This window comes from Camarhynchus parvulus, chromosome 4 (genome assembly GCF_901933205.1).
Source record: "Camarhynchus parvulus chromosome 4, STF_HiC, whole genome shotgun sequence".
Classification (NCBI taxonomy): Eukaryota; Metazoa; Chordata; class Aves; order Passeriformes; family Thraupidae; genus Camarhynchus; species Camarhynchus parvulus.
The window spans coordinates 33,994,677-34,016,484 of record NC_044574.1 but is presented as its reverse complement, the minus strand read 5'-3'; the positions used below and the strand labels follow the sequence as shown (position 1 = coordinate 34,016,484).

General features: G+C 34.0%; 1 protein-coding gene across 15 annotated transcripts in view; it reads left to right on the top strand.

Moving 5' to 3' along the window:
• Positions 1–21,808, top strand: part of TENM3 (teneurin transmembrane protein 3) — a 1,284,378-nt gene that overhangs the window by 239,025 nt on the left and 1,023,545 nt on the right. The window contains exon 4 of one of the 15 annotated variants that reach the window (XM_030947656.1): positions 11,369–11,431. The exons of the other annotated variants lie outside the window; for them this stretch is intronic. The gene's annotated coding sequence lies outside the window, so the exon portion shown is untranslated. The remainder of the gene's footprint in view (positions 1–11,368; positions 11,432–21,808) is intronic. 15 annotated transcript variants of the gene reach the window in all.

Sequence of the window (21,808 nt, the reverse complement as noted above, 5' to 3'; positions counted from 1 at the left end):
GAAGACATAAATCCTGCCTCTGCACTCTGGTGGCAGAAGAGCTTTGTAGGCAGAGCTGTGCAGGGTTCAGTGAGTAATCTCTCAGAGTGATAAAGGCAAAGCACTCAATCTGCAGGTCAGGATGCAACAGGAAAGGCTGTAGTTTAGCAAGAGTCTATAAAAGATAAAAGCTCTCTTTGACCACAGGCTACTTACATTGATTGGAATTCACCACATTCCCCGATAGGTTAAAAAATATATTGTTTAAGTGCAAGTAATTTGAACTATTAGAAGTGATTAACTTTCTACATTTAAAATTTTATATGATTTTTTTTCTTTCTGCAAGCTTGTTTCCTCTTTTCAGCAACCTGCTTTAATAGGAAGAAAGCTCCATATTCTGTGAAAAGAACTCACATTTTTCTTCAAACAGTTGCTTTTTCTTCCTCCCTGGAGTAATATAAAAACATGGGAGCAGATTTTGCTACTGTACTGTCTTTTTATTCAGACTTTTTATTTGAAAGCTATATTTAACTCTTTGGATTTTATATTTAGTATTTTTTCCAGTTATCTGGGGGTTCATTTCCTCTGTTGGAATTAGGGAATGCTGTAATAAAGCCATCAAAAAATAACTTCTTAAGGAAGACAGCAATAATTCTTTTGTCTTCAGGTATAAAGAAGACTTGGATTTCAATACTTTTATCATTGACCTTTAAAATTACTATTACCTGAAAACATAATTTGATATCTTGACTACCTGAAATGAAGCTATCGGTGAAATTCTACATTAACTTATTTTTATATCTCTCTGTATCTATACATCCATGATTGATAAGAAAGTTCATGATTCTGTTACTGAAGTAATGGTGGCAGAGTCTAAAAGGGGCTCAGAAAAGTTTTCTTGCTGCTCTTAAAAGCAGTAATGGGAAAAGGAACTGTTAAATTCAGGCTAAATCAGAGCAAAATGATAATGCAGCAGTGAGCACCAAAAATGATAGCTTTGAGTTCAAAAGTTATGTTGTTGCTGGTATCTTCCCGCTATTATTCTTCTCCTCCGTCTAGATATTTATTGCTACTAGAACATAGTATCAAAATACTTTCAAGCTCTTGACAATGTATTGAATTAAGGAGGCAGACGAAAAGGGGTGGGGAGGATACATGTCACATATGGAATGCAATACAGTTTTATTTTTGAAACATTCTGAACAGCTACTGTCTTGCACTAGACTGACAGTAGTTCCTTTGACTGAGGTATTTTCTGTATCAAAGAATACATCAAAGTATCACAAAATATCCATGAAAATACTTTCACAAGACTGCATACAAAAAGTTGTAATTTCAAATCTTTATTACTTTCACTGTAAATAACAATGCATATGATAAAAAATCACAGATTAGAGAGAAGTATCATAACTATAGTTGGCTGAGAAGGCAAATAATCATATCAGTAAATTTGGAGGAAAAAAATATTTTTGAAAACTGTTGCAGTTGTTTAATCTTATCCATAAACCCCAAAACTGTTTGTTTATAGAAAAAGCATAGATGAGAAAGAAGTTGAATGTATCACTGACTAATACTGCAGCATGTAATTCAATCTGTGGCTCTCCTTTAGACTGAAACCCATGACAGTCATGGCAGCTCTACAAAGTCATGGACAGCATATGCAGAAAGCTCTTGTTAATTTACTATTCTTCAGTGTGTTTTCAAAATCTACAGTTTCCCTTCTGGCATCATATAATACAAACAGAGGAACTACATGTTACTCATTCTCTAATGATTAACTGTTGCTTATGGATATTGCATGAACATTTCTGGTGGTGTCTTTCTGCCCAAGGAAGTTGGTACAATCCTCTCCCACTCAGCAAACACTTAGAGAAATACTCCACATGAGTGCTTCAGGTTTATTCCCAAAGCAGTTACACTTTATCCCAAATACCCTGTTGTGGACATCTTCTAAGCTCTTTCTGTTGGATTCTAGGAGATATATATATATATATATATATATATATATATATACACATACACACATGTATGGTATTGTCATGGTTCAACCCCAGAAAGTGACTAAATATCACACAGCTGCTTACTGATTAACACATTAGCACATGTATGACCCTCCCATACCCAGTGGGATGGGGAGGAGAACTGGGGATAAAAAACACCCTAAAATTCATTAATTGAGATAAGAACAGTTCAATCATTCAAACTACTACTATTACTATTACTACTACTACTACTACTAATAATAATAATACTATTAATAATAATAATAATAAGTGAGAGGAAAAAAGAGAGAAAAGTCAAGAAAAAGCCAAGCAATGCACAACACAAGTGCTCACCACCCACTGACTTGTGTCCAGACTGTCCTCAAGCTGTGACTGGCCTGTTTGAGCCCAGTTTATACACTGGGCATGACATTCTATGGAACAGAATATTTTTTTGGCCAGTTCATGTCAGCTGTCCCAGTATTGCATGGAAATAGAAGAGTCCTAGACTTAGAGTATGCAGTATTTCCCAATAAACAGAACACTTGTGGATTATTGACATCCTCATATTGAATCTAAAACACAGCATGTACTAGCTACATGAAGCTACTACTACAAGCTTCTAAGAAGAAAAAGTAATTGTATCCCAGTCGAAACCAGGACAGGTGTATGCAATCCAGGCACACTCAAGGCTCTTTTTCTGCAAATGAGGCAGTATGCACATGTAGGAGACTGGAAATGTACCAGCATGTAGTCCTGATAGCCAGTTATAGCTAGGACTCAAGTGTGAAATTTTGGTGTGTCTATTTTGAGGAAATTCTCACTCCCCTCTCCTAACACAAGGCAGCTGTTATCTAAGACAGAAGGAATTTAGTAAATGGTGAAAGGTAAAGGATGTCAAGGTAAGAGACAAAGTAACTTTCAGACTGAATGGAAAGCAGAGTTGAAAGTTAGCTGCTTTTTATCTTCCTCCTGGGGAAATGATCTTACATCCTGTATTTCATTCTGGGCAGACTGAATAATCTGTGTAGTCATTGACAGGAAACAGTAATATAATAGTAGACATTGCAGTATATTCTGCCTGAAAATTTCAAAGTATTTGCTATTGAGGATATAAATCTAAAGTACCTATCTTTCTTTTCTAATGCCTTAGGTCTAAATATGTTCTGTTTTCCATAGAGAGCATCTATAATTTAAATGATTTACTCTATGCATAAAGAGTGTGAATTCTCCAAGTGTTCCTGCTTTTATTTCACAAAGAAAGCTCTTAGAAAAAAAAGCAACTTAAATATACAGTTATTCAAGATGTGGGTAGAATCTCTGAAGTACTGCTTCACCTTAAAACCATCAACCTAGAAGCACATTTTGAAAACAACAAAGTGACTGCTGAGTATATGAACAATACTGAGATGGCAGTGCAAGATCAGTCACTTCTCGCGGTCTTTAATATCAAACCAAAGACAGAAGCTGACTAAGATTGAGGTTACCACAAATAGCAAGATACAAACATTTGTATTTTCAAGTGGTGACTAAGTCAGTGTGAAGGGGTTATATTTTATATTCACAACATATTAGAGCAGTATTTTCTTCTGGCGTTGTGCTGCACTCATTTTTCTTGTGACAAAGGCTTTTTTGGGGTGTGTGCAAATGCTTCCCATTACCTATAGCACAACACTGCTAATTGTGCAAAATATGCAGATGCTATAATTTCTTGACTCCCAGCTATAAATTCCCTAATAATTGGAGAGAGGGGTGGAATAAGAAAACTGTAAGTAGAGCTCTACAAAATACATCTTACTGTTTTATATTTGCTTCTGTTTGTGTGTCTCTTGAACCTTTCTAATCTCTTTCCCCTTTAAAATGGGACTATGGACATATGCAGTTTTCCAAGAGTTAATTACAACTCCCATAAAAAGAAGATTGTTTCATCATTAATTATATATTAAGGTGACTTACTTTACAAAACATTTTTTTTTAAATTTCTCCCATTCTTTTAACTATGTTCATATCTTATTTGGAAAGAATGTTCTGAGAATAAGTGGTTAACCATTTCAAAGGATTTTGGAGGAAGAGCCCTAAGGATACTGAGTTACAACAAATGGTGGCAATAATGAACTGTTAGAACTTGCAGCAAAAGAACAACTCATCTCTTGCTGCAAGTCTCAAATAGAATCCAGTGTGATCCAGACAAAACTTCCCCTAAACTGGGGACAAATTACCTTGAACAAAGGTTAATCAGATCATTAAACCAAGTTTAAAAGCCACATTATTACAAGATAATATCTGTGTCTCTTTTCTCCTTCATAGGAGAAAAGCTGCCTCTTCACCACCATGTTAAAAGAGGCAACTTGGTTTCTAATCCTCAGTGTTTCAATGAACTCTGTATTACTTTCTGAACATTTAGGAAGCTGTTGCAGTTCCTATTTTACTCCTTATCCTTACCAAGACAATGTTAGCCCACTCTGTAGTGGATGTGTGCTGATTTTATTAATTGCCTGGGGAACTCACATGTACAGAAAATCCTTTCTTACTAAAATCAGTTGTAGCAAATTTCATAGAAATTGATTGAATGGAGAAAACTAGAACATTTTGTATGTGAGCAATGGCCTTTGCAGTAGAAGGTTCTGTATTGAAGGGAATTTTATTTCGTGTCTCATTTGTCTTATAGCACAAATGCAAATGCTAACCTTTTGACAGAGGTATACGTATATATTACACAAATATGAAAAAAAACTGATAAAATTTCCTTTTCATTTTTTTGCACAAAGCAGTGCTTATAATTGATTTTCTTTTGGAAACACAGTATCCAAAGCATGCATTTGAACTGTACACGCTAACTGTGCAATTGAACGTGTGAAAGAGAACTTTGCTCAGGAAAATATGGAAGAAAGCAGTGGCCTCAGGTTTTTTAATTGATTCGTTTTTTTATTTTTATTGTAACTTCTGAGTCAAAAATATTGTGCAGTCTTTTAATTAAAAGTAATCTGCCTTTCTTTTCCATTTTCACCATGAGGTGGTTTGTTATAGTTGTTCAAATATAAAGAAAGGCAATGAGGTGATGTCTTAAAAACTTCCACATAGCTAGTCTGTCATGTAAAGGAGGGGCTTACCTTACAGGCCAGGTCTTACGCACAAATCTATGTCAAATGTGCAAGGATGTCACTCATTATTCAGTTTTTATTAATTTCTGCAATTATTTTTTTAAGCTTTAGGTTTTTAATTTTCTGGGTCATATTTCAGCACTGCTTTTACTTTTCCAGTTATAAAGTAAAGATTAATTAAGCATTTTTGTCTGTTAATATATATATTTTTGTAACTTCATCTGTACTTTTTATGATTAACCAGTTTTCTTTTAATAATGAGGTAAATTGTTCCTCTGCCATGGCTGTCTTGTAAAATAAAACACACTAAATTAGGCTTCTTTCTCCTGCTAATCATTCATATTCAGCTATTGACATGTAAAGTCCAGATGATTGACTTCCTGACTTTCCTGATTCTTTCTTTTGAATAGCAACAGTTTGCCTTTTGTCATGTATTTTCTCTTTTTCTAAAGGCTTTTGTTATTTATCTGCATTTACTGAATAAGCTTACATATTATGGCACTTAATAAGTTCTACAGTCTTTAGCAAAATTTTCTTCAGATGTAGCAGTGCAGTACCTGTGTAGGAATCCTGTAGATTATGGAATAGTAGTTTCCCTCATTTATTTACTTCAATGAAGCCATTTCAAATATTAAGTCTGATTAAAATATGCAGAATCTAATTTAAAAATAATTAAATTAGTGTACTTGAATATTACATTGATTCTATAGACCTAGGAGATTAAAGGGAGACACAATCATAGTTTAGATGCAGTGCAACAATTGCATGTCCATTAGTAATATTAACTTATGAGTGGTTCTTCTGTAAACTTATTCATGGGGTTTTTTCTTGTTTGGTTTTGCATATTTTGCCATTTGCGTGTCACTATGTCTCTTATTCTTTTATACAGAACTCTCAGTAGACCTTTAGTACAAAATATGTCATAGATCTAAAGCCCTTATTAGCTGTCATGATTTTACAGATTATTTGTCCCTCCTAAGAGACTGAAAATAGTGTGACAACAGAAAAATATATCCTATATATAGAAAAATTACAATACCATCAATCATAGTAGTTTCTCTTTTTTTTTTTCATTGGTTAAAAATTTGATGTTGTCTTTGGGGTAATTTGCTTAAGTGCTAAATCACAGTGTACATGTTTTCATAAGATACTTCAATAAAAAGTACAGAATGTATTCCATAATCTCTAATATACTTCAAACTTCCTCACAACCATGGTGCACTTGAGTAGAATTGCATTTTGGGAGTTCTACATCTGGGAACACTGCGTGAAAAGATAATTATGGGTAAATGGAGCACTTTTGATACCAAAGATAGCCTTAGAATGAGCAAGAATAAAAAGATATCCTATATTTAGTTTCTTCCAATGAATATTCCATTCTATAATGTAAAATGATAGTGGGAAATTATAGTTTTAAAGTGACTTTGAAAATGCCCTTGATTACGAATTCTGATTTCATTTAAAATTCCAATGTCAAACAAAGCTCTTGATATCTTTAAATGTTAATATATAAAAATCTAATTCTATTTTATATTTGTCAATGTTAGATTACAGAAAATATTCATACTAAATTTCAACAATGAGAAAGCATCAAAACCTTCATCACAGAACTTAAACTTTGGTGAAAAGATTTTAAAGATGCTACAATTTCGTGTTGAATTATTTGCTGTTTATTGGCTTTTCATTTTTTTCTCATGAGATTTCTAAACTGTTTATTACTGCTGCCATAAAGATAGGTATATTAGATTTAATTCCTAAATGGAGAATATTGTTTTCCTTTTGATGTGTGAGCCTCCAGATATGCTGTCCATCTTGAGTGGGATTTAGAGCTGTCAAAGCACATCTGCAAAAATGAATTTGTTCTCATGTTTAATTTCATGTTAATGGTGGTCCTAAAGAATTCATAAATACATGAAAAATGGGTTTGTGATACAAACTGTAGATTCTACTCTATTATTTAATAATTTTTAGAAGATTACATAGAAGATAATGCTAAGAATCCATAGATAGGGTTATTGCTATTTTCTGTGTTTTGGGGAAAAATTATCATCATAGCTAAAATGCTGTAGATGTAGGGAGTAGGGGAATTATCATCATGGCTAAAGTTTGCTGATACATTTTACAAGCCATTTAGGACAAAGCAGATTATCCTTTAGAATAAACTTTATCACTTGTGACTGCACCAATTATTTTACATAAATACATTTAGATTTTTAAAAAACAGGAAAAAGTGTAACTTACATGAGATAGGTTTTTTAATAGAATATCGCTTAATTGTATTTTAGCTAATTAGGCGCAAAATGCTATAAAATTATGTATTTTCTGGGGAAAAAAAAGAGTCCTCAGCTGCTATTACCTTCCTCAATAGTTACAGATTGCACCATACTGATGGCAGGCACAGATGCACTTGTGGAAGCGTAAGAGCCTGATCCCTAAAGACAGTGATACCAGTGTCTGCCGGTCCTCACTTACACTTTAGCTAGGCTGCTTTGAATGAGGCTTGTCAGTAATTCTTGCACCCTTCAAAGAAAACCTTGACTCCGTTTAGGATGACAGTATCCTTTGGCATGGGCACATATTCCAGGAAGCCTGCAGCTAATGTGCAAATCTTGTTTCCCATTTGTTTTTCAATCATTCAAGCTTGCAGCCAAACAATGGAATTATTTTCAAATGTTTGCTGACCGGGAATATAAAGGTCAAGTAATGTTTAAAGAGAGGATAAACAACTATCTTTTTAAAGTTATTTTGACTATGATTTATTAACTGTTTAAAAAGTTCATGACTGGAAAGTACTTTTTAAAAAAAATTTAGACAATGTTATGAAATAAACATATGTCTTGTGAATATATGTCAGTTAAAATCTATGTATGAAAAATTTTGTCTTGCTTTTTCTGTACCATTTACAGACTATCTGTATTAACACAAAAAGTAGTATTTATTTCGCTGACCTTTTTAATTCATTGCATTCAGGTTTGTGCTTTTTTTTTTCCTACAGTAAATGTAATGTTGCAATTACGAAAGTCAGCAGTTCCAGTGGAAACACTGGTGAACTCATTAAGTGCACTGTCAGGTGTTGCCAACCCCAGATGTCAGCCAGCTGGATAGTGAGATATAAATAACTGTTTACAGGAGAATTGCTGTCTAACAAATTACCCATCTTAGACAAAGCTAAACTAGTATCTTGTGATTTGGTTTGCTACTTACTAGCTGCTAATGTGGGGGACAAATGAGAGGAGCATATGCCCCTTCTTAGAAAATATAAATCAAATTAATGACTGCCTGACTCCTAGAAGCCTGTTCGACAGGTGTCCACACAAAATAGAATTTAAATGCAATAATGCATTACAATAATATCTATTTATTTTATCTTGCATTATTCCTTTCTATAACCAATCTATTTGCAAAAAAAAAAAAAAGGGATTTCTTGACTACTAACTTTCTGCATCCTCTGAAATCTCTGTATTATTTCCTGTGGATTTTAAGGGGCATCTAAGCGAGGGGTATATACAGAGCAATAGCAAAAAGTTCACATGCAGCAACAGCAACAAAGTGGGGGAGGAGAAGAGGTGAGAAAGAGAGAAAGTTTTACTCCCCTTTTTTCTCATTAGTCAGTGTTTTAGAACTTAAAATTGTTGGAAATTCTGCTGTCAGGTACAGATGTAACAAATTTCATTTGAAAGAACTCTTAGAAAATTGCCACTTCTATGAGTTTTAATACTCTTGTGTAGTGCATACATTTCATTTACAACAAACTTTCTATTTCTTCTGAATTCTTTTGAAGGTTAGAATGTGTCTCCTGTATTTGTATTTTTTGTAGTTTTACAACTGAAGTCTAAATCTTACCTTGACTGACACAAGGTCTATCTTAGATGTAATGCAAGAACACTGAGTTTCAGAAGGGGAATATGTTTTAGACGTACTGTGTGACAGATGAATGTGGTTGTTCTTGGCAAACATGATCTTGTAACTGAAAAAAAGCATGAATGGCAGTCAGGAATTTTGAACTTTTTGAAAAGATGGAAGAGTTTATGTTACAAGTATCCAGATGATTCATTCATTTATGAAAAATCTGGCATAGTGTTCTACAGTTAAATATTCACATAGATTGGAGGTCTGTCGTACCTTCTTGCCTTTGGACCATTCATGTGCACTTGGAGAACTGTGATCACACTGAATTACGAGTGTTGGCAAATTATTTTTCCACACTTTGTTTCTTAAGTTCTGTGGTCTTAGTCTCATTTCCAAACAGAATAGAAGAGTTGCAGATCTTCTTTAAAGAGTGTAAATCATTCAGACATGCAATGTCTTTAAGATAAGAAGTTATCAAATGAGTTAAGTCTGAAATTGATGTTGGTGTGGGCTTTGGCTCAGCGTAACTCAAGAAGAATCAGTGTAAACTGTACTCGTGGCTGCAGCAAGCAGCTTGGGGATGCTGGCTGAGAGATCAAAAGCAAAAAAAGGCCAAGTAGATCCAGTTTAAATATTTTGATATAATGAGAAATAAGAAGTATAGAAGGACTAGTCCTTAAAAAACCATAGTATCAGCAGAAATGTTGAAATAGCTTTTAAGAATGTTATATTCTCTTTGCATAAATTTTGATTAATAAAAATACTACTATCCCTCCTATTGACATACCTCATAGATCTTATCTAGTAGTTTTAGTGTTTGACTAAATTGTCACTCCAAGTGTTCATTTAAGAGTTTTTAGTTTGGAAGGTGCTTAACTATGTTCTCTGTGGTTTTTGTAGGGATTCTTGTTTGAGTGACACCATAGGCTGTTTACTTGTCTCATTGACTTTGTTATAATTACAATTATACCTGAAGGTTAAGAATGGAACTTACACCTAATGTAAATGGGGAAAAATGCTAATACTGGTTGAAGAATGTAATTTTGGTTGTCATTGTTGTAGAATACTTGTAATGTACTTGCACAGAGCTGGTGAAAAGTTACCACAGGTGGGATGGGACAAAACTCAAAAATCTAGAGAATTTGATCTTTAAATTACATCTAGAATCACATAAGTATTCTTTAAAGAAACCACTTCAATGTTTCCATTGACTTATTATAAGGAAATTGAAGGTCTTTGTTATGTGAGAATTAGGAACAATCAATATTAGCATTATTGTCTGATCCTCAAAATGTTCCATGTCTTTTGGTAACATACTTGCCTTTATTATATATTGTCATGAACTAGTAAAGGAAAGTAAAAATATATGCATTTTTCACACTTCAACATCAAGGTTAGTTTAACTTCTAGACTGGCATTTAATCTCCGTTGTCTTGGCTTGTATAAGCTTCCTAAATGTTTTAAAATTATGCTGAAAGTTCTTGCATTTTTCTTAGCCTTTCTTCTGAGAGCATTCCTCTTTAATGGCAGTTGCCCTGACCAGGAAAGCTGTGGAGCTCTAAATCCTCGTATCTAACCCTTGCGGCATCATCTTTTGTATGAGTGATGTTCTGATCATAAATACTGTTTGCTTCTTTCTTCCAAATCAGTTCATTTTTCATTATGTTTCAGTCAACCATCCATCTTGATCTTTATGAATGACAGAAACAGTGCTTGTACAGTGCAGAAATAACAAGTTTTAAACAAGTTAATCCAAAATAAATGCTATCCATGTGGTGTTAACATGACAAAAAGGTTTTCATCTTGGAATTTCAGTTGCAATAATTTCTTGGAAATACCTAAAGATTTCAAAGCAGCTGCTTTGGTTACAAAGTATGGTTTGGGGGAATGTTTTTCAGTAAATCTCATCCCAGATGTTAGCAGGGAAAATTTTCACATCTTAGATTTGAACTAGGTGTGTTTTCTTTAAGGATTAAACTGTGTAGTGAATGGTTAATTGAATGTAGAGTTTCGGATTCAATACATTGTTTAAGCATTATCATAACCTTTGAAACTTACATACTTATAAACTTATATTACAAATACATTCTTTTGATTATTCCAGTTATCACTGTGATGTGGATTGCTTACGTGTTATCTGGTAAAATACAGTTTCAATTAAAAGGCAGGCACTAACAGACTGGAGGGGTGAAATAAACTTCTATATTTTCATATTTGTAGAAAATTCTACTGTCTGCCTTGCGGCGTGTGTCTTTAGGAGACAATATATCTCCTAAAAAAATCACAGAGACTAGAATAAGTAATTTTGTATCCCTGACTGGTTTCTGCAGCCTGTCTCAGAGTATGGCACCAGAATATCTACGCACAGTGCAGAGAGATGTGAACCAGAAATGCTCAGCACGGGGATGTGTTTGAATTGTTATTCCTGAGAAACATTTAGTGACTTCTCTCATGCAGAATCTGGAACCTGTAGTGTCTTACTGAGGACAAGCAGCTGTGCGTGTTCCTTGAAAGAGCAAAGTAAGTATTTTAAGAAACAGCCATTAAGACAAATGCGATGCTGATTTGCATTTTTGTTGCATTTCAGTGATTCCAGTCTTTTTCTAGGATGTAGGAAACCCAGATCCATAATCTTCTTAACCCTAAGGTTAAAATTTGTACCCTTCAGTTCTGTACACATAGATAGTATCTCTCTACTGATTTTTTTCTGCTTAACAGATACTTTAATCTGAGTTTGAAATAAACAAATAACCACAAGAGGGAATTTTTTTTTCATCTCTCTTTCAGAAAGTCACATTATAAAATAGTTTTTAGAGGAGTTAGTTAATTATTTGAAAGCTTATATGTCAAACTTCATGAAGTACCAAGCGATTGGCAGTTCTGGCAGTGATGATACAGGAATTAGCATTATATATTGAATAACAGTGTGTGAAGGATTTCATTTGGAGAAATTGAAATTTCATAACTCAGCAAGTTGTTGTATTTTTCTGGTGCAGGACATAATGGTTTTGTTACAGAAGAACTAGATTCATGGCAGTAGAATACCAACAGAACCTATCATACCTACAGCTGTAGCTTTGATTGTTGCACAGAGTTTAAACGTTATTTTGGCCACACACAGATTGATTTGCAAAGATTTTTAATATTCTAATACTAATAGAGATGGCTGTTTCATTCACATGTAACTTAACAAAAAATGATAAAATGTTTTAAATTAAATTCATTATTGTGAGAAAATTATATAAGATTGAAATTCAAAAATTTACAACTCACTTTCACCTGCTGTCACCTGGTGTTATTGAAGATAGTAAAAACTAGTCTCAGTAACAACTTCATCTTTGAAAATCAATTCTTTCATATGTAGCTGCAGCTCAATGTTAGCAATGTTACTTTCAAGTAAGCAAAAGACATCAAATGTAAAATATAATTTGTATAGCTGTGTAATGTGTTACATACTTTGCTGATAAAAGTTGGTGATGTGTTGACAGTTTGTTGGGGTTTTTTTAAATTCACACTTGATTCTTTAGTAGAAGATATTTCATTATTCTGCATGTTGTTTTAAGTTTCATTCTTTTCTTTCTGCTTTACGCATTCCTTCCCTAGAGATTTGCTCCATAGCTTATTTAGCTAGTCAAGAAGGAGAAGTAAAATAAGGGATATTGCAGAAAAGTTTTTTCTGTCTTCAAAACACATGCTACCAGGCAGGATTAGTCAGCTCCATCTTCGATGGTGTCAACTGTTTCAAATATGCCCTGAAGTGAAGACCTTTTGGCCCAAAGAACACTTAAACACTGTGTATATGTAGTTTGTGGTTACTGTAACAAATAGGTTTAATATCTGTTTTTAGATATCTGTTTTACTATTTTTCTTTAAATATACTTGACTTCACATAAATATGATTTTTTGAACTCCATTAAAAAGATTTGAGACTGGAAAGTTTTACTACCATGCACACATATAACTCTAGGTGAAGAACCTTTTATTTCTTTTTTAACTGGGTACAGACATCTCAGAGGAGGTACAGCAAGGTTCCCAAAACCAGCAAAGGCACCCTCCTGTTTTGGGTGTGTGCAGTTCAGAGAGACAGCAGCGCTCCTTGTCATGGTGCTGAAGCGCAGCATCAGTTCACTGATTTCTTTAGCTTGGGCTGCTGTGTTTGATCTCTCATATAGAATTCAAAGCAGATTTAACCCAAATTTTGGTATGAAAAAGCATTTTTGGCCATAATTGGTTATTATAATACAGAAATTCAAAATATCTGAACATGCTTTATGTCAGTTGCATTTAAATCCAAGTATCTTTTCTAATCTTTAGACTGTTATTTGTAGACACTACACAATGATAAGGCAATACCTCATCATGATGTTAAATATGAAGTTTGGGAATATCTAAGCTGCCAGAAAAATGTCAATATCTTGATGTGACATTCACAGAGCAGTGTCCTGTTTGAATTACTAAACAGCTGTCTGCACTGTCAATGACACAGTTTAAAATATTTGATAATTAGAAGAACTTCAAACCCTTATAAGAAGAATTTAAACATATACATGCACCTTATTTAAGAAGTTTTGGCTTGCAGTAATGAAATTGTGCATATATATTTTAGAATCACCTCTCAAAATATCAGTGTAAGAAAGATAATTCTCTCTCTCTTCCCATCCCCTGCTCCTCCCTTCTGGAAAAGATACCTGATGTAAAAATGTAGTGTCACCCTTTATTGTCTGAGAAATCTCATGAAGTAATTTAAAGTGATAAAAGTATAGCCTGTGTATTTTTATTCTTATTTGACATTTAGTCTCGGTGACTTATAGAGCACATCTCTTGTGATTCTTACTGAGCATTATTTTTTGTTTTTCTGCAAGTGACAGTATGATTTCACTTGTTAATAATTAAATCTTTTCTTGCAATACAACACCAGATGCATTGCCTTCTGTATGGTAAAAAAAATTTGTGTATCTGGTTTCCCCTATATTGATTTGTATCTAAGCCTTTTTTAATACATTTTGCTTTAATTTTTATTATAACAGCTTGTAGTGCAATCAAAAGATGTGCTTGTAAGACATTTTTACCCTAAATTGAGACAGTCCAAACAACCCCTGTCAATAAATCATACCAGCTTGTCATGGACTGCAGAATACATTGGGAAAATACACACCATGGTTTTCATATTCAGCTTCCAAAAGTATTATGTAAATAGGAAAAAAAAAAGAAAGAACATTGTATCATTGGATTGCAAATACAGAATAACTTTACCATCCTGCAGTTCTGAAATTAGCTGAATTTAATAAAAAGCTTTAACAAGCTTCACAAATCTGAGATCTAAGAACTCTGATCCTTCCACTTCAAACCCGTAGGCCTGTAGCACTCGATATAAAGGGAGAGCTTGTTAGCTGTTGGCAACAGAAGTCCTTCCTGAGCTGTGCCAGCCAGCAGGGGACACTTCATGCAGACGAGCATTGTGCATAAGCCTAGTGCCATTGAAGGCAACAGCAAAACACTGATGTGACATTGTGGTGATCAGCACAGGGCGCAACACGATTCACAGAAGTGCTTGCTGAACAATTATCTGTTTTCATGGGTTTTTCTGGCCTGTAAAATGAGAGCATTTGAAAAGATAGAAATATCCTGTGTGTAAACTACAGCAAAACAAAACCCTGTTTGACCAAGTTAGAATATCACATTGCTTTTATGTGTGTTTTCTTCATATTTAGACATTATCATCAAAAAAATTTTTATGTCTTAGGAAAAGCAAGTTTTTCAGCCCAAACACAAATGTAATACAGGATTCCTTTATAGATAAGTGCAAACTTGTGGACAAGAATAATCAGTCAGGCTTCATAAAGCTTACAGCTGAAGGTCGTGGCTAAAACAAAGAAACAGTGACATCAATGTTAATACACTCTTATTAAAAGAATAGATTTAAAGTCAATGTACAACTACTTCTATCATCAAGTGAAAATGCAAAGCTTGCGTTTATATTCTCAGAGGTTGATATATTATCTGTTGAGTTCTGTCTGTATGCTAGATGAACATGTAACAAGATATATAGAACTCATTTATGACAAGGAAAAATGTATACATTATTGATTTTTTTTATTTACTGAGGTTTTGTATAGCTTTTATACAATTTTGAATTTCTATTTCAAATTTATGTTTTAGCTGTGTTGCTAATAAGCTCTGCACTGTAATATCCATGGTGCTTTTCCAGTAGTGAAGCTCTTTTTGTTGTTGTGTTGAACAGCCAATGATAGAATTGACTGCTGTTTTCATTACTGGTTTTTTAAATCAATTTAAGAAATGAATGAAAGCCTTCATAAGATAATTGGACATAATTTCATTACCTAAAATGTGAACTTAAATATTTTGAGTATATATTGAAGCTTGAAAAATACAGACTGTGTTGGACCCAGAATTGCTGATAATGCTGTGTGGGTAACAAAAAGAAAAGACAACTGTCCTTGGTTCTGCCTGTTGAGTATGTCTAACAAAGCCAAGGATCAGCAGTTGGATTTTGTTAGAGGCTTTCACAATCTAACAGGTTTAAAGTGATTGAAGAAGACTGGAGCCAGACTCCCAATGGATCCAACTGCCTGGCTCCTGCAGGAGCCAGCACGGCCCCAGGGATGGGACCTGGACCAGGGCCTGGCAGCGCAACAGGCTGGGAGCTGGGCTTTGCCACGGGCAGGAAAAGGACAAAAGAACAGTGGGAAATCAGAGAAGGAGAAATGCATAGTGTTATCCACCTTTCTGCTCAATCAGGGTTATTTTAAGTTAGAAAGCTTCCTCTCAATGAAGGTTTTTTGTTGTTTTCTTTTTTTTTTTTCCTCACAAATTACAATCTCAATATAAACTACATGGGGACTGAGTATTAACAGGAGTTAGGATACTGAACAGAAGACACATAAACCATGCAAGCTGATGGAGAATGGTTCTTTTTGTGAATCCCAATTGGATGTGATACCAGGCTAAAGCTTTTTATTAGATGCATCTGTGAAATAACCATTCATGGCCTGAAAAGCTTTCTAGAATTCTCTTAGAGGTAGTGAAATCACTTTATTTTTCTGCTTAAAATCCAATTTTACCTTTACTGGTGACAAATGCAGAAGTAACTGCCACAGATGTCTTAAGATTCATGAGGGCAAAGAGGGACATAGATTAGGATGAAAGAAGGAGTTTTGGTTTTAATTTGTGTTTATGTTCTTTGCCTTCAAGAGAAACTGAATAGAAGTGTTGAGAACAAGAACCAAAAATCTCTCTGGGGATTGGACTCATTGCAAGGCTAAAGTCTTACAAGTTGTCCTCCTCACCCTATCTCTGCAGTTTCACATCTTGTGAAATAATGTTAATGGAAAACACAGCCAAATGATTCCACAGTTTTGTAGAATAAGTGAGAATGGAAAGGAGCACCAGAATTTTTGTTCAGGCATGTGCTCAGACCAGGTCTTATTGAATCTTATTCTCGCATCTAGATCCACTTAATTCTTGAACAGTTTAAGTGTACTCCAAAGCTACTCTGGGGAAATTGGGCAAATTGCTCTGGTATTTCACCTTTCACCCTCTGTAGCAGTATAGCTTTTTTTTTTTACTGTGACTTTTAAAACTTAGATCTGTTGCTGCTTATTCTATCTCTGTGTAAAAAAAAAAATTTAAAAAATCGGGAAAGCTTTAAGAAAACCAGAAAATGTTTAGCTTTAAAAATAAATTTATAATTGATCAAAGAAATGTGATTAAACATATATGTGCCAGTGCATGGTGTTTTGGTAGCTTAATACAGTTGGTACGGGGACAAAGTAAATTCCAGGTCTGTGCAGCCAGATACTTCTGTCTGCTGTTGCTAGGAAAAGGAATGAGGAGAACAGGCTGAGAATATGAATAGTTAAAAGAATTCTTAAACAACTCCAAAAGAAACTTTTTGCAGCTCTGTGCCCCTTAACACCCTGACCACCACATAAGCTTGGTTTGATTGGAGCTTTGTTTTTCTTATAGAGATGGTTTTTTGGTGCCTTCTGAAGTTCCCCAAGTCAGAGATATGTGGAATGAGCAAAGGGCAGTTAATGTCTTGCAAAGTTATCAGGCTTTCTAAGGACTCATTAAAAATTAAGAAACCCAAAAAACTGTAGATACTGATAAGTCAAAATTTACTTTGAATTCACTTTATAGTATAACACCTGATAATCTGATGATGCCAGCTAGGTTTAATTAATGTTAGGCCTTTGTTCAAATCTACAAAATTGGTAAGGTAGAAGAATAATTTCCTTTAACAGTTAACAAGAATGTGCACTTTTGCAAAAATGCTTTATAGCAATAATGATTATGGTTTGGGTTTTTTAAATTTTAAAATTGCTTATGAAGTATATTTCCTAATTACTTTAAAGTTTTAAAATATGCATACAAAGAAATTAGCTTTTCTAGAGCAATAATTTTGAAGCAATCAAATTGTTTCCTGCAAATTACCCCAAAAAATGCTATTTCATTTAATTGACTGGATTTTTTTTGTTACAACTTACAACATGAAAATTCTTATCCTAGACCTAAGTTGCACAGATGCTTGTCTAATTCTTTTCTGAGGACAAAGATGCCTAATATAATTTATAGAAAGGCAAAAGAAGTGATGAGGGATTACTGACAGAGTGTCTTTCAGGAATGAAAATCCAAATGGGCATTTGATAACAGCTCCTTAGCTGGGGAGTAAGACATGTCCTTCCTTTGGATTGCAGGCAATCCTCACCTGGGGCAGAACAAATTTAGTGTCCAAAGCCCAGCATATTGTGCAGTCCTCTTTCCAGAGTGAGTTCTAGGTCAGTTGGCCCTGCAGTGTATCCTGTCTCTCCAGTCCCTCTGCAGAGGGGTAACATCCCACACACATGTGAGCAGTGGATGAGGATGAGTGGACTCCCATCCATTCTAGAAATCTGTGTCTCCAGGAACAGCAGGGCCATCGATGTTAAATTATGAGGAAGAGTAATTCAGGGTGATTTTAACTTTTATTCCAACATACATAATTATTTATGTAAAAAGGCAAAGACACATAACTTTTTAGAAACTCTTTTGACATCCTCAGTGTGACAAAAAATATCTTGAGGCAACATCTCAGCAGTGTTCTTACACAACAATTGTAAGGATTTATAAGAAACCACATCACCACACACACAGCTGATGAGAAAGAAAAAGAATATAAATGAATGCCAGAACTAAAAAAAAAACCAAAAAACCAAAACTTCAAACCTGTTTAATGTATCAACTATTTTAGCTTTTAAAATAACTTTAGATTAAGTCTGCTCTGGTTTGGGGATAACTTCCTGATCAATACGTTTAAGCTAAAGCAGAGAGAGTGAGAAGCCAGCTGGAGAGGTAGTTCTTCTGGGGGCCAGGTAGGCTAATAGGAGCAATGCATACATCTTTTAGAACGCTGTTCCTTAGCTGTAATAGAAGAATAACAAAAAAGAAATTTTTTCAATGATCAGAGGCTTTTTTAAAACTACAGAAGATGGGCAATGTGACAGGTTATATTAGGGAAAAACTTAAATATGTAATTAACTTTGTTCTTTGTGATTCAGTTTTGAATTAGACTTCTTACACATTGTACCCTCCTTTCTATTGCTCTTTTAGTAATCTGTTCCTCACAGAAATACTTCTTTTTTTTCATGTCAGCTGGAATTAGAGAAATAGATGTGTTCAGAATAGACCTGAATAGATGTAAAGGGACGTGGTCTGTGTAAGAGGGAAAACCAGAACAGAACTGATTGCACAAGATCTCTCTCAAGAGAAAGGAAGCCAGATATTGTGCTACCTTGAATGTATACAGAGGCACAGCAGCTCTGTGTGTGTACAATCTTAAGCAAAAGGTAAAAAAGGTATTTTGTTGTCCCTTAGCTGCCATCCAAATTAACTGGATTTGCTTCTCATCTGCTGTGCACACAGTTCCCACAGCTCAGCTGATCTGTCATGTGTGGTTAAACCAGTAAATTATTTATGTACCTAAACCTGCAGGCAATGTAGTGCACAAAGAGATAAATCTACCAAGTTAGATTTAAATAAAAATAATTTAAAGGGTTTGAATTCTTAGCATAAACCAGATGATTTTGAGGCTGAGCATTTAGAAAATATAGCAAGAACATCATCACAGATTTTTAAAAATTAACCTGTAGACAATTTTGTAGTCTTGCAGAACTGGGACTTCCATTTGATTTTAATTTCATTGCATGCCATAATTCCATTTCTCTTTCCAAAAAGATTGGTAAAGAAAAGAAGTAGAACTTAATACTAATAACATACTAAGATACCTGGATATTAAGCATGTAGAGACTAAGTTCTTGTTTAATACTCCTAGGTGTGTTGTGGGATAGATCCCTCTGCACTGCAAGGAAAAAAATAAATTACTTCCCACTGAAATGGCACAGCGCTTGAATAACTTTTAGCAAATTCATTACTATAAGAATAAATGCAGAATGTTCATGAATAAAAAGACATGATCAAAGTCCTTGTCTTATCTGTTGGGGTATATGTACCTGGCAGCTGATTTCCAGGCTTCTGTGGCAGCTCCACAGCTCTTTGTTCTGAGTCTTACATGTTAATTCAGCATTTGAGAATACATACAGAAAGAACAGTCACCCCATTTTATTTATGTCTTTTTTTCCCCCCAACTATTAAAAGAGCATTGTCAAAGCAAGCTCAAAGTAATATTTCAACTAATTTTTGGACAATATTTCTATCAGTGTATCATAAAGCAATTGAACTTAGCCTTTTCCCCAGGCTACAAATTCCATCCAGTGCATATATATATGTCTATATATATGTTCAAATATTTTTTCATCATATCCTAGGAAGATCAGCTTAGCAAACATGCTACTTTTCGGAAAACAGAAAAAGATGAACTCAAGTTGAACTAGAAACATAAGAAAAATATCCTTTTTTGCCTTTCAAATATCTCAGAATCAATTATATAGACAACATCTAGATTTTTAAAAAAGAAAAAAACTGAGTTTTTGTTTGTTGGTACAGTGGCTGGATAATGTTGCATTTTGCATTCTCAAATGAGATCAGTGAGCACAGATATATTTGGGAAATAACCTGATTATCTTGTGCAAATAGAAGTTTTTTTGCAGCTAGATAGTGTATACATATATGAAATCTGAAAGATTCTATTAAAATTTGTCGTATAGATTTTAAAATAATTTTTGTCATTCAGTTATTTAAATAACTATTTTTGTACTCAATTTTCTACTTAACTTCCTTAAGAACTTTCTGCTTAAATTCTCTGGTTTGTTATATTTTATGTTTTCATGTTTTTACTCATTGTCTCTGATCTCTATTCTTAAGGGAGTTTTTGGTGTACTTGGCAGTTGTCCTCATCATTTTCTGAACTGTACAGTTTGATTCTTGAAATTGAGAAACAATAACTACTAATGCTGTTTTAAATTAAAGATTAATATACATAATAATGGTATTGGAACATTCTCTATACCATTCTCCATTTCTTTTGCATGTTTTGTACACCTTGTTTGATTCTATGGCAGGATATGAATATTGAATTAAGGTAATAAGTGATCTTTTTCTAGGTATTTTAAAACACTAGATATTCTTTGGATGTTTTATTTTTCTCTCAATTTTGAATGAATCAACTTAAAACATTATTTCTTATTAACCCTTATAATTCACCTTATATTCCTGTGTCTTTAAAATTATCTGTGATACTCTTCTCTTGAGTAATTAGAAATAGAAGTAACAGAGATTAATAACTATTGTTATAACTTTCTAGTTTTGTCTTTTTGTAATTTAATATAGGACCAGTTGAAATCCATTTTTTTTAAAGATTGTATATTCACAGCCATATTTTTCCAGTGGTAGCATAATTTTCTAAGAGCCTTGTCACTGGTTTTCCAGATAACTTTTGTTTAGATAAACTGCCATTCCCAAGTACAATAGTATGCCTTCGGAATTTATGTTTTCTGAATTCTGCTGGGTTTCCATATTCAAGCATTTTACCCATTCTTTGTTTATTGCCAGCACACTGTTTCCATTCTGCTCAAAACTAAGGCCATCTCCTCCGCATTAAAAAGGAGAGCAAAAAGCTGTTACCAGTTGGTCTAAGGGAACGTAGTAAATGGAGGAATATCTGCGAACCCATCGTATTTATGGGATGACTCCTCTAGGGAGTCTGGGAAACCTTTGCAATCGAGCACTAGGGAACCAATGCACCCAGTTCATTCCACGTAGTGACCTGGCTAATGATTTTATAAAAGCAAATAAACCCCACCCTGCTGTCAGCCTTTTAAAATGCAGCTAAAGGTTACTCTGACATTCTTCTGAAAAATATCAAGTTGTCTTCTCACAAAATGCATACTCTAAAATGCAGACTTCTGCATTTTAATTACTTTTGCATGTCTAGTTCTGTTTAAATATTAAAAAAATATATTTCATTATATAATTTTGCAAAGGAGAAATAAATATATTTTTTTAAAAAAGAGAAAGCAGAAAATAGCACTTTTTTAGATAGAAACTGCTATTTTGTTGGAGATACTCTGGCATGTGCCCACAAACTGTTACTAGAATCTGAGAAGAAAAACAAATAAAATAACTTCACTACCATATAATCAGTGTGTGTAATAGATCAAAGATACGTACAGTATCCTTGATGTAATTTCTTTCTCAGCTGTATGAATCCAGTGGATTTATTTGCATTTTCTTTCATATTGTAAGATATATACAACTCAGGGACAATTAGTAATAAAGAAACATTAAGTACCAGAAATTAATCTCCTCAATGTTTTTTGGAGGGTTTTTTTTTTTGCCTGGAGGGTTGATTTTATGGCTTTAGAGCAATTACTATTTATCATCTCTTGGTTTACGGGAAAGAATTAGAGTTATTAGCTATTAAATTATCCATGAAAATTTGAC